The 13048-nt window shown below is 41.0% G+C and overlaps 1 protein-coding gene across 3 annotated transcripts in view; it reads left to right on the top strand.

Moving 5' to 3' along the window:
* The first annotated feature begins 1879 nt into the window (after positions 1–1879).
* LOC140206860 (uncharacterized) overlaps positions 1880–13048 on the top strand; it is a 46394-nt gene continuing 35225 nt past the window's right edge. For 2 of the 3 annotated variants that reach the window (XM_072275110.1, XM_072275106.1), the window contains exons 1-2: positions 1880–1990; positions 11596–11666. The gene's annotated coding sequence lies outside the window, so the exon portion shown is untranslated. The remainder of the gene's footprint in view (positions 1991–11595; positions 11667–13048) is intronic. The other variant, XM_072275108.1, reaches the window with a different exon arrangement.

Here is a 13048-nt window from a genome sequence, read left to right as displayed (position 1 = left end):
CTCTCGTGCTTGCCATTTCAGCACTGGGAAAAAGCATCGGACTATCCACATGATCAATGCCTCTCATTATCTCGTACACCTCTATCAGGTCACCTCTCATCCTCCGTCGCTCCAAGGATAAAAGGCCAAGATCACTCAACTTATTCTCATAAACCATGCTCCCTAATCGACACAAAGTCCTTGTAAATTTCCTCTGCACCCTTTCTATGGTCTACCTGTTGTTGTGGGGGATGGCCACAAGATGGCTATTTAACCTCATTCCCCTTCCTGACTCTCACCCAGTTTCATGTGTCCTACACCTTGGGTGTAACTCACCTCTGTTCAATGTCATATCAATCACCCCTCCGACTGCTGATGAATCCAGAATTGATTCATTCCCAGCTCCAACTCCTTAAACTGGTGACACAACATGTGCACACTGAATGTTATATATGGAGGTTCTCATTTTAACAGCTAGCAAATCATGGTCAATAATCATTTTTATCTGCTCTGGGTTTGATTGATTTCATCTGCACTCTCACACAACCTACGTAGCAGGTCTGCAGTGGGTAATGAAGAATTTTCTCAACAGAGCATTTGAACACCGTCCATACGTGATTTGCTTGCTAACTGATGCTATAAAAAGTCATTTTTTCAAATATCGCTCCATTTCTTCCCACTTGCAAATTCTCCAGCAACTTTTGCATCACCACAATACACACAGGTAACACCAGTTTCTGTTTTGTACATAAATATTTCCCCTGAACCCTCCCCCAGGTGACTGACAGTGGTAAACTCATTGATGGCAATGTCAATGAATATGAAGGGAAGGCAGTAGTCTGTCCCATTGGAGTCTGGCACATTTGTGATGTGAAAGCTACTTGTTGCCCAGTGCAAAGGTGTTTGATATCATTATGTACCCAGACAGAGTGGGTCAAAACATGTTCTCACGGGTGGAAAAGTCCAGAACAAGAGGAGGTAGAACAATCAAAACACACAAAATGCTGGATGAACTCAGCAGGGCAGGCAGCATCTATGGAAAAGAGTACTAATGCTGAGTTCCTCCAACAATTTGTGTGTGTTGTTTGGATTTTCAGCATCTGCAGATTTTCTCTTGTTTGTGATTGGAAGTAGAACAAAGGTGATTTTCTCACCTGGTGATGTAAAAGATTTTGTTCCCTTTCTCCGAGTTCCCAATCCTTGCATTTAGATAGCTGGAGCTCAGCTCTGCCTGAGAGATCCATCGGTTCCCATTCCCTCATCAGCCGGAAGCTCCCTGGGGCCCGTGTACGGAGCGTGGGGCTGAGAGAGAGGGACGAGAGCAGGACTGTCCCGGGATTGCGGGTCACGGTATCCGCATCTCACAACAATTGTCCCGAAGTCAGTCTTAAAATCCCGCCCGGAGATTCTCTCTTACCTCTTGCCGATCCTCCCGAGGCCTTTGTGTATTGCGCGCATGAGTGATATTCGGGAAAATGCGCAATCCTGACGGCTGCGAATTTGATCGGTGCTTCAGCGACGGCTAAATTTCCAACTCCCGGCTTTATGGGTAATCAGGGCACCATTAAAAGTTTCCGCAAGCACCGCTTCCATGTCCATACCTCAGTTTTTTTTGTGTGTGTAGAAAACTCAGCAGCTATTTTAACACAGAAAGCGGGTCCCATAAACAACATACTCTATAGCAACTGGTATTCCGTGTATCTAATACCAAAGTACAACCTCTTACAAAGGCAGAGTGGCGGGCAAGTGGAGTCTCTGCCTGTGGTGGGAAACCCCACCAGTCACGTGATCCCATTTGCCCCTCCCATTTGACCGCGGATGGGCAGCATCTGCGTCTGTTTCCGAGGCCCCGCCCTCCGGATGATGTAACACTGACGCCGCGCATGCTCACTGCATCCAGATGGGTGGTGTTTTCCTTTCCGCTCAGTGCTGAAGCCGATTCATCTGCGGCAGCGGGATTGGGAAAGGTCGCGATCACTGTCCGCGGGCCGAAGTTTTCACTTTCCCATCGGTGAGACCGATCCCGAGCGGGGAGATCTGATGTTGTCCGTGATCCCCGAACTGAGGGCCAGTTACTCATTCAGTACCCAGTTATCTGGGCTCGTCAGAAATGTGTCGACTTCACTGAATCTGCGTTGAACGATCCAAACCAGGAGCCCAGGCTGTCTATTTCCACAGAATTGAAATGGGAGTCCCGTCAGCCGGTCACATGAGGCTGTTTTATCGCAGATCTGCCCCGCCCTCCGCTTTGTGACGTAGGATCACGTGGTGTGCCAGCCGTGGGGGTGGTGTGTGAGTGGCAGATTCAGCTGTTGACTCTGTGAGGCTGGGTCCTGGTGTATCACAGTTTTTGATCCAAGTAAAATGGACCCGGGGTCGAGCTGCCCGAGTTTATGAGCCGCTGAGTTCTGGGATCAGATCTTTGTTTCTGGAGTTCCTTTGGAAACAATGACTGCTGATCTGAGGAGAGACTCGAGGAAATCTGCAGATGCTGGAATTCAAGCAACACACATAGAAGTTGCTGGTGAACACAGCAGGTCAGGCAGCATCTCTGGAAAGAGGTACAGTTAGGACAAGGGTCTCGGCCCGAAACGTCGACTGTACCTCTTCCTAGAGATGCTGCCTGACCTGTTGCGTTCACCAGCAACTTTTATGTGTGTTGCTTGTAACCTGAGGAGAGGATGCGTTCCCATTCCATCCTCACAGGTAGTGGCTGCTCTGTGTTTGCATCAGTAGAAATAAAATAGACCAGTGTTCAAACTGTGTTTGGAAATTCCCCCTCACTGTCTATCAGGCAGTGGAAATTAAACATAAACACAAGATGCAGGAGATCTGCACTAAAAACTGAAAATGTGTGAGGCCATTCTGATAAAACGTTATTAACCTGAATCGTTACGTTCGTTCCTCTCCCTACAGCTGTTCCTTACCTGCTGAGTGTTTCTGGTAATTCCAGTTTTTTTAATGTCACTCACCCTGGTGTGGTTTATATTTCCTGAAATGAACCTGTTTTAACCTGGAAATGCAAATGGCTCGTTCTGTGATAGTAGAACATGAAAGAAAGCACAACTTTTCCCTGGTACCAACTTGTCTGTTATTCCTGGAAATGTGTCCTGTACATTTGTTGCTATCAAGGTTTACAAGAATAATCTCAGGAATGATCGGCTTTATGTATTGTCACGTACCCCGTGACGGGTTAAAGAACCAGCAGAAATTGAAAACAGTTTGGAGTCCTGTATTGCTATTAACTAATACTATTTATTAGTAACTATGCAATACAGTAATATAAATGCAGATATATCAAACAGGTTAGCAATGAATATGGAAATCAAGCTTCTTCAAGTCTAAGGGTAAAGAGATAGTCTTACGATGATGAGTAAAGTTCAGTTCAGTTTGTGGTATTGAGTTGAGTAGTGATGGAGAGAGAGAGAGAGGGAGAGATTTGAGTCTTCAGGTGAGCTGATGCTGTTGATCTTCCCGTTGTCCTCTGAAATCCTTTTGAAGTCACTGACTGTGACCACAACAAAGGGGGCCGTTCTTCTGTGGTGGAATTATCAACCCACGCGAGGGTTGGACACACAAATAGCTCCCCACCGGTCACACCCTTTTCACACTTCAAGAGCCACTGATCGATTCTCCAAAACCCACCTTTTCTATGGGCACAACAAAGCTCATTCAGTGTCCAAAACCATTGTGTCTGTAGGTCTATCATCTGACCTTCTATTTATCTCACCGCACTGAATACCAACTGCCTATCAAGTAGCTCCTCCCTTCTCTCTGTAAGAATACAGAAGCTGAGAGTGTCCCTGCAAAAGTGTAAACATACTGCCGAAAAACCATAACATCATCTCAAAGCAGTCTTCGTCTCTCTCTCCTTCTTTCTCTCTCTTTTAACAAGGTGTCTGGTGTTGAATACCCCTCTATCTCTCTTTTCAAAAGCACAGTTCATAGGGGTAATTCACGACCCCTGTCACACCCCCTTCTTCAAAAAAAATTGACACAGGCAAAACTTTTAGTTTAAATGGAAATTACAGAGTTTAAAACAATACATGTATAATTTTCAGATAACAGAGCAAAAACGTGTACAATTTCTAACTTAACATCTGGATAAATAATCAGCTATAATATTGTCAGTACCTTTCACGTGTTTGATTTTCAGGTCATATTCTTGCAATATCAGACTCCAATTTAACAACCATCTATTTTTATCCTTCATCTTAGTTAGAAACACCAATGGATTGTGATCCATGTAAACCACAAGTTGTCTCTGGGCAGGACAAATATAGACTTCAAAATGTTGTAAAGCCAGAATAAGTGCTAGTAATTCCTTTTCAACAGTGGAATAATTTTTCTGGTGCCCATTAAATTTCTTGGAGAAATAAGCTACTGGGTGTTCAGTGTCATCCACACCCTTCTGTAACAGTACTGCCCCAGCAAGTTCGTCACTAGCGTCTGTTGCTATAGAAAATGGTTTGGAAAAATCAGATGCTTTGAGCACATGATGATAACATAGGATGGTTTTTAGTTGTTCAAATGCCTCCTGGCAACGGTCACTCCATACAAATCTTTCACTCTTCGCTAGGAGTTTTGTTAGGGGGAGAGCAATGTCAGCAAAGTTCTTACAAAACTTACGATAATACCCAACCATTCCTAAAAATCTCCTCAAAGCTTTCTTGCCGGTTGGAACAGGAACCTCAGCAATAGCTTGAACCTTGGCCTGTACAGGAGCCAGTTTGCCCTGGCCTACTACGGAGCCCAGATATGTAACTGTGGCATAGCTAGATTCACTCTTATCCAGGATCACAGTAAGATTGGCCTTGGAAAGTCTTTCAAACAGTTTTTCTAGACCTGCAATATGCTCTTCTTACATGTCATTCCAGACCACTAAATCATCAATATAAGCCCCCGTGTTTTCTAAACCTCTAATCATAGAATGGATCATTCTTTAAAATGTCCTTGGAGCATTTTTCATCCCGAAGAATAAAACATTATACTCATACATTCCAGATGATGCCAAAAATGCTGATATTTCCTTAGCCCTCTCTGTTAAAGAAACACCCCAGTATCCTTTTAACAGGTCAATTTTTGTAAGGTATTTAGCCTTTCCCACTCTATCAATACAGTCATCCACTCTCTTTCCTTGTTCCTTCTTGTTTCCAGTTTCTTGTTCAACCATTTTACTTTTCTCTAAATTCATTCCGTAAGGATGCTCTTTGATCGGCTGGGCTGAATTTACAATGACGTCATGCCCTGCAGCGGTACACTGTCTTAGAATGTCAGGAAATAAATCTTAATGCTTGCTAATTAATTCTTGCAATTGTTTTTGCAGTGTAGCTTCCAACTGATGGACCTTATCAGTAATATTTTTCAAAACAATGGAATTCTTAAATCTTGTTGATACTAGATTCAAGATTCAAAAAACTTTATTGTCATTCTAACCATGCATCAGCTCTGCAGGGCAGAATGAGACAGCGTTTCTCAGGGGCAGTGCAATCATAACATAACAAATGCAACACTAAATAATAAACATAACAATAAATAGTAAAACACAACAGCCACATGTCAGTTAAAATCAGTTATAAGTGTCCAGTGCAAGTTAAAAGTGTCCAAAGCAGAGTCAGGTGGAGCAGCTATTTAGCAGTCTGACTGCCTGTGGGAGAGAGCTGTTGTGGTTTTAGTTTTGATGCTCCTGTAACGTTTGCCTGATGGCAGAAGAACAAACAGTTCATGGAGAGGGTGTGAGGGGTCTTTACTGATGTACCGTGTCTTCTGGAGGCATCGACTCTGAAAGAGGCCTTGGACAGAAGGTAGGGAAACCCCAATAACCTTCTCTGCTCCCCTAACCACCCTCTGCAAGGCTTTTTTTGCAGCTGGAGTACCAGGTTGTGATGCAAAAGGTCAGCACACTCTCAACCACGCCTCTGTAGAATGTAGTTAAGATGTTAGTGGGGAGTGATGCTTGTTTAAGCTTCCTCAGAAAGTGCAATCTCTGCTGGGCCTGTTTCACAATCCCAGTGGTGTTCCTGGACCAGGTGAGATTGTCCGAGATCTGCACCCCAAGGAACTTGATGTTTTCCACTCTCTCCACTGTGGAGCCGCTGATGCTGAGGGGTGTGTGCTCAGTAGGTTAAAATGATTCTGCACCTCTTCCCCAGCCATCACAACTCCATTTGTTTTCATAACAGTACCCACAGGTGCTACCTTATCAAACAAGTGTTTTATTTTAATTTGAACATTCTGCAAACTTTCCTTTGCAAGGTCACAGACCTTGTTAAGTCTCTCCCGCATATTGACCCATATTTCCAAATCAGACCATAGTTCTCCGAGTAGGGTCAAAGGTCATTTTGGCCTGTGACCACACACAGGTTCAAATAGACTACACTCCAATGATTTTTGAATCGAATCTCCAACAAATAAGAGTAGGGGAACCCCCTCATGCTGTTTTTTTTTTTCCATTTTCCACACAATATGTTTTAATCATGGCCTTAAGAGTGGAGTTGAACCATTCCAAGGCTCCCTCGGACTCTGTGTGATATGCAGATGACCCAATGTACCTAGCTCCCAATTCTACGACTATCCCCTGGAATGTTCTCGAAGTAAAGTTACTACCCTGGTCAAATTGAATTTCTTTGGGGAGACCTACCAGTGTGAAAAACTTACTGAGTGCTTTTACCACAGTCTTGGCCTTGATGTTTCCAAGAGGAACGGCTTCAGGGAACCTAGACACAGCACATATAATTGTTAACACATATTGATGACCAGCTGCAGTCTTTGGAAATGGGCCTACACAATCCACTATGAGCCTGGAAAAAGGCTCACCAAAGGCAGGTATTGGTCTAAGTGCTGCTACTTGAATAACCTGATTAGATTTCCCTCAACCTGACAGGTATGGCAAGTCCTGCAAAAATTTACAACATCCTTTCTTAAATTAGGCCAGTAAAGTTCCTTCATAATCCTGTTTCCCCCGGCATTTTTAAAGTATGACTATTCACTGTCTTTCTCACTCCATGATGTCCACCTAAAGGCATACTGTGAGCCATGTTTAAAATTTCAGCCCTGTAAAGTTTCGGAAGCACTACCTGATGCACAACAGCCCAATCCTCACTTGCAGGCACAGTGGCTGATCTCCACTTCCTTATCAACACCCCATCTTTAAGATAATATCCTGCTGACTCTCTCTGAACCTCCTCTTCTGTGAGAGCTGTCTCCTTTAAAGCCATCATTTCAGAATCTCGCTTCTGTTCCTCTATAAATTCCTCCCTCAATAAGGACAAACCTTTCCCATACACCTTACTCTCATCACCTTCACTACCCTCCAAGTCCTGCTGGAATATGGAAGGTAGAAAAGTCTATCACACATCATCATCTTGGAGAGGTGTCAACCTCCCCTTCATTGTTTACTAAACTTAGCATGATCACCAGACTTATAAAAACCATGTGTATATTGTGGAAGATCCACTTATCCAAACAATCCACTTATCTGATTTCTATGACCTCTTTTTTGACTTGTTTCCATAGCAACTCCTACAGATGGCTTTTTCTCAAAACCGTAACTAATGCGTGGCTGAGGGATTGGAGCAGGGGGCAGGGATTCAAGTTTTTGGATCATTGGGACCTCTTTTGGCGCAGGCATGACCTGTACAAAAAGGACGGGTTACACTTGAATCCTAGGGGGACCAATATCCTGGCAGGGAGATTAGCGAGGGTTACTGAGGTGACTTTAAACTAGAATGGTTGGGGGGTGGGAATCAAATTAAAGAGGCTAGGCGAGAGGAGGTTAGTTCACAACAGGGGGCTGGGAACCAGTGCAGAGAGACAGAGGGGTGTAAAGTGAGGGTAGAAGCAAAACGTACTAAGGAGAAAAGTAAAAGTGGCAGGCCGACAAATCCAGGGCAAGCATTAAAAAGGGCCACTTTTCAACATAATTGTATAAGGGCTAAGAGAGTTGTAAAAGAGCGCCTGAAGGCTTTGTGTGTCAATGCAAGGAGCATTCGTAACAAGGTGGATGAATTGAAAGTGCAGATTGTTATTAATGATTATGATATAGTTGGGATCACAGAGACATGGCTCCAGGGTGACCAAGGATGGGAGCTCAACATTCAGGGATATTCAATATTCAGGAGGGATAGACATGAAAGAAAAGGAGGTGGGGTGGCGTTGCTGGTTAGAGAGGAGATTAACACAATAGAAAGGAAGGACATAAGCCGGGAAGATGTGGAATCGATATGGGTAGAGCTGCGTAACACTAAGGGGCAGAAGACGCTGGTGGGAGTTGTGTACAGGCCACCTAACAGTAGTGGTGAGGTCAGACATGGTATTAAACAGGAAATTAGAAATGTGTGCAATAAAGGAACAGCAGTTATAATGGGTGACTTCAATCTACATGTAGATTGGGTGAACCAAATTGGTAAAGGTGCTGAGGAAGAGGATTTCTTGGAATGTATGCGGGATGGTTTTTTGAACCAACATGTCGAGGAACCAACTAGAGAGCAGGCTATTCTGGATTGGGTTTTGAGCAATGAGGAAGGGTTAATTAGCAATCTTGTCATGAGAGGCCCCTTCGGTAAGAGTGACCATAATATGGTGGAATTCTTCATTAAGATGGAGAGTGACATAGTTAATTCAGAAACAAAGGTTCTGAACTTAAAGAGGGGTAACTTTGAAGGTATGAGACGTGAATTAGCTAAGATAGACTGGCAAATGACACTTAAAGGATTGACGGTGGATATGCAATGGCAAGCATTTAAAGGTTGCATGGATGAACCACAAGAATTGTTCATCCCAGTTTGGCAAAAGAATAAATCAAAGAAGGTAGTGCACCCATGGCTGACAAGAGAAATTAGGGATAGTATCAATTCCAAAGAAGAAGCATACAAATTAGCCGGAAAAAGTGGCTCACCTGAGGACTGGGAGAAATTCAGAGTTCAGCAGAGGAGGACAAAGGGCTTAATTAGGAAGGGGAAAAAAGATTATGAGAGAAAACTGGCAGGGAACATAAAAACTGACTGTAAAAGCTTTTATAGATCTGTAAAAAGGAAAAGACTGGTAAAGACAAATGTAGGTCCCCTACAGACAGAAACAGGTGAATTGATTATGGGGAGCAAGGACATGGCAGACCAATTGGATAATTACTTTGGTTCTGTCTTCACTAAGGAGGACATAAATAATCTTCCAGAAATAGTAGGGGACAGAGGGTCCAGTGAGATGGAGGAACTGAGCGAAATACATGTTAGTAGGGAAGTGGTGTTAGGTAAATTGAAGGGATTGAAGGCAGATAAATCCCCAGGGCCAGATGGTCTGCATCCCAGAGTGCTTAGGGAAGTAGCCCAAGAAATAGTGGATGCATTAGTGATAATTTTTCAAAACTCGTTAGATTCTGGACTAGTTCCTGAGGATTGGAGGGTGGCTAATGTAACCCCACTTTTTAAAAAAGGAGGGAGAGAGAAACCGGGGAATTATAGACCGGTTAGCCTAACGTCGGTGGTGGGGAAACCGCTGGAGTCAGTTATCAAAGATGTGATAAAGACGGAAATACTTATGTGCATTCTCCTGCAGGGGTTTGAGATCCAGTTGTCAAAGGGAAGGCAGGTAAGAACTGCCACCATCTGACAAGTGGACTGCCTTAGTCAGGTTACAGCTATATGTGTATATATATATATATATATATATATATATATACACTAACCCCAGACATTACTATTGGAAGATGTTATTTGAACTGGTACGCCCACCAAGTCTGTTGGTGCAAAACTTAATTACTTAGATAAGAGAGTTCGCTAAATCAAGGTTTTAATTACAGATGGATGCACTGTCCCAGCCTTATCAGTTATTCCCTTTGCAAGGCCCTGACTAAATTACAGACAGATGATCATTCCTGTGATTATTCCCATCACTTCGCTATCCAGCCCGATTAAAATTAGTTCCCAAAGATTCAACTCCTCCTATTTTTCTGGACTCCAAAGCGGCATTGGACTATGTTAACTGTAGTTTGGTTGCAGCCGAGGTTTGAATGGTTTTAGGTCTGGTGAATTATTGTTATTTCAGAAAGAAAAGAAGCTTTCAAGATTTCTGATTTACTTCAGATGTCCTTTGATCGATGGACCATTTAAAGAAGATGTGAACTTTTTGATGTGACTGATGAATGACATTTCCGAAATCTGTTTGGTTTACTGAGCGAATTAACACAGCGAACAGATTATTAACCAGTTTGATTATTTGTGCCTATCCTCTTTTTTCCATTAACTAAGTTACAGTGTTCATAGTTCATAAGGACTTTTTCTTATATATACATAGTTGGGAGTGCTTAGAAGATAGATAGTTAGTTTTCTCTTCTAAAAACAGATTTTCATTGGGTGTGTAAGTTAAATGGAAAATGGTGCTGATTTTTCTTCCTTAGAGATTACAAAGACATTCTTCTTTTTGTTTAACTTTATGGTTTTGGCATTTTTGGAGATTGTTTCTGCATTCCCCAGCTTATTTTTAAGGATTAAGTATAAACATTTTTTTCCCTCTGCAGGGCTTTCCTATTTTAGGGCTGTGTGTTTTTTTCTGTAACTGGGGGGAGGAATTAAGGAAAGCTTTTAAAATCACCATTAAAATGGGCAGCTCGCAAAGTGTGTCTCTTTTTTTACTTCTATGGGGACGCATTTTGGCTCTTTTTGTCCAAATTTCGGGCTTTTCAGTGTGATGGGAGGACTGGGGTTAGTATTGAGTTATAAGATTAATTGTAGGATTAATTTTAGTTTTCTTTATTGTATTTTTTTCCCATTACGGAGTTCCGGAGCGTGCGTGTTTTGTATATGGTTATACTTATCACCGCCAGTTTTGATTAGCCTGCGCTGGTATGCGTGTAATTATGTGTTAAATAATTTCTTTATTTCGTGGTAGCTAAACAGATAATCATTATAAGTTGGAACGTATGTGTTTGGAATCATCCTATTAAGTGAAAGAAGACTTTTAAAATCATTAATCAATTCCAACCCAATATAATTTTTGTTCAACAAACACATATCAAAACGGGCGATCAAAATAGGTTTTTTTAAAATGTGGAAGGGCCTTCAATTTCACGCTACTTGGCAAAATAAAACAAAGGGAGTATCTAATTTTATTAAATCTAATATTTTGTTTATCTAAGAAGACATTGTGTCAGATATTAATGGTAGATTTTTAATTGTTAAAGGAACAATTTGTAATAGAAAAATTGTCCTGGTTAATCTGTGTGGACATAATGTAGATGATCCTCCTTGTTTTTAAAAATGTATTTACTTTATTGCCGGATTTAAATGAATATAGGTTGTTAATGTTTGGTGATTTCAACTGTTGTTTAAGTCCTTTGATTGACAAGAGTTCAACCAATCAGTGGCTTCCGAGTTGTTCTGCATCACTTATTAACTCCTTTTTAATTGATTATTGCCTGGTTGAGGTTTGGAGACATTGCATCCAAATGATAGAGATTATTCTTTTTTTTCACATGTTCATATAAAAAAAAATTGAGATTCGATTATTTTATAACTGATCTCCGATTTCTGTCCAAAGTCCAGAAATGTGAATATGATGCTATCATTTTCTCGGATAATGCGCCTTTAAACTTAGCTTTTGAATTGAATTATGTCGTTATAGCATATTTGCTTTGGCGTTTTCCAGAAAATTGATTACAAAGTTTGGACTTCGTCAAATTTATTGAGACTCAGGTAATTTTTTTTTTCTTTTTAATAATATGGGAGATGTGTCAAAATTGATTATATGGGATATATTTAAAGCATACAGTGTTTTGCGCGGTCAGATATCTCCTATTTAGCTAAGCTTAAGAAACGGACGAAAACAGAGTTAGATAAGATTTCAAAATAAATTAAAGACTTGCGGAATAATTATGCAATCTCTCCTAACAGTGATTTATTCAAACAAAGGGTTGAACTACCATCACAATATAATTTATGATCAACTTATTCTAATGACAGAAATTTTCTTAAATTGAAAAGTCAATTTTATGTGTTTGGAGATAAAAATAATAGGCTTTCTTTTTAAATCTTTCTATTGGACAGAATGCAACTTGGACAGAAATTTTCAAGTTCTGTCCAAGTTGCATGCCATCTTGGACAATGTCTCCCATCCACTACATAATGTACTGGGTGGGCACAGGAGTACATTCAGCCAGAGACTCATTCCACCGAGATGCAGCACAGAGCGTCATAGGAAGTCATTCCTGCCTGTGGCCATCAAACTTTACAACTCCTCCCTTGGAGGGTCAGACACCCTGAGCCAGTAGGCTGGTCCTGGACTTATTTCCTGGCATAATTTACATATTACTATTTAACTATTTATGGTTTTATTACTATTTATTATTTATGGTGCAACTGTAACGAAAAGCAATTTCCTCCGGGATCAATAAAATATGACTATGACTACCAAGTTCATAAACATAATAACAACAGTGATATGAAGAGATTGGAATTACCTTATTGTTAATAAACATATACAAAGTACTACAAATAGTACATGTGTAATAGACTTCCAAACTCTCGATATAGTTAATCATGAAGAAAAAAATAAATAAAAAGAAAGGGATGTTGCAAAGAAGAACCCCAAAAATCAAAAGAGAGCTAAAAAATAGAACTAATTGCTAAACCCCCCAGAAAAGCAAACAGAACAAAACCAATATATTAGATTAGATCGAATACATTCATTAATGTCGTCAGCTCAGCTCCTCTATTCACATATTCTAAGTTAGTAAAAAGGATTCGGAAAAGGTCAAACTACATCATATGAAAATGTTGAATAAATAGCTTACAAGTCTCTTCAAATTTAACCGAAGGATCAAAAATTACACTTCTGATTTTTTCTAAATTGAAACATGATATAGTTTGGGAAAACCATTGAAATGTAGTCGGGGGGTTGGTCTCTTTCCAATTCAATAAAACGGACCTTCTGGCCATTAATGTAACAAAGGCAACCATCTGACAGGCTGAAGAGGATAAAGGTCTATGTTCCATCATTGGCCAACAAAAAATTGCTGTAATAGGATGGGGTTGTAAATAAAAATGCAAAACTTTTGAAATAATATCAAAAATAGCTT

The sequence above is a fragment of the Mobula birostris genome, chromosome 13, assembly GCF_030028105.1.
Source record: "Mobula birostris isolate sMobBir1 chromosome 13, sMobBir1.hap1, whole genome shotgun sequence".
NCBI lineage: Eukaryota > Metazoa > Chordata > Chondrichthyes > Myliobatiformes > Myliobatidae > Mobula > Mobula birostris.
This window is presented reverse-complemented; position numbering and strand designations above follow the sequence as displayed.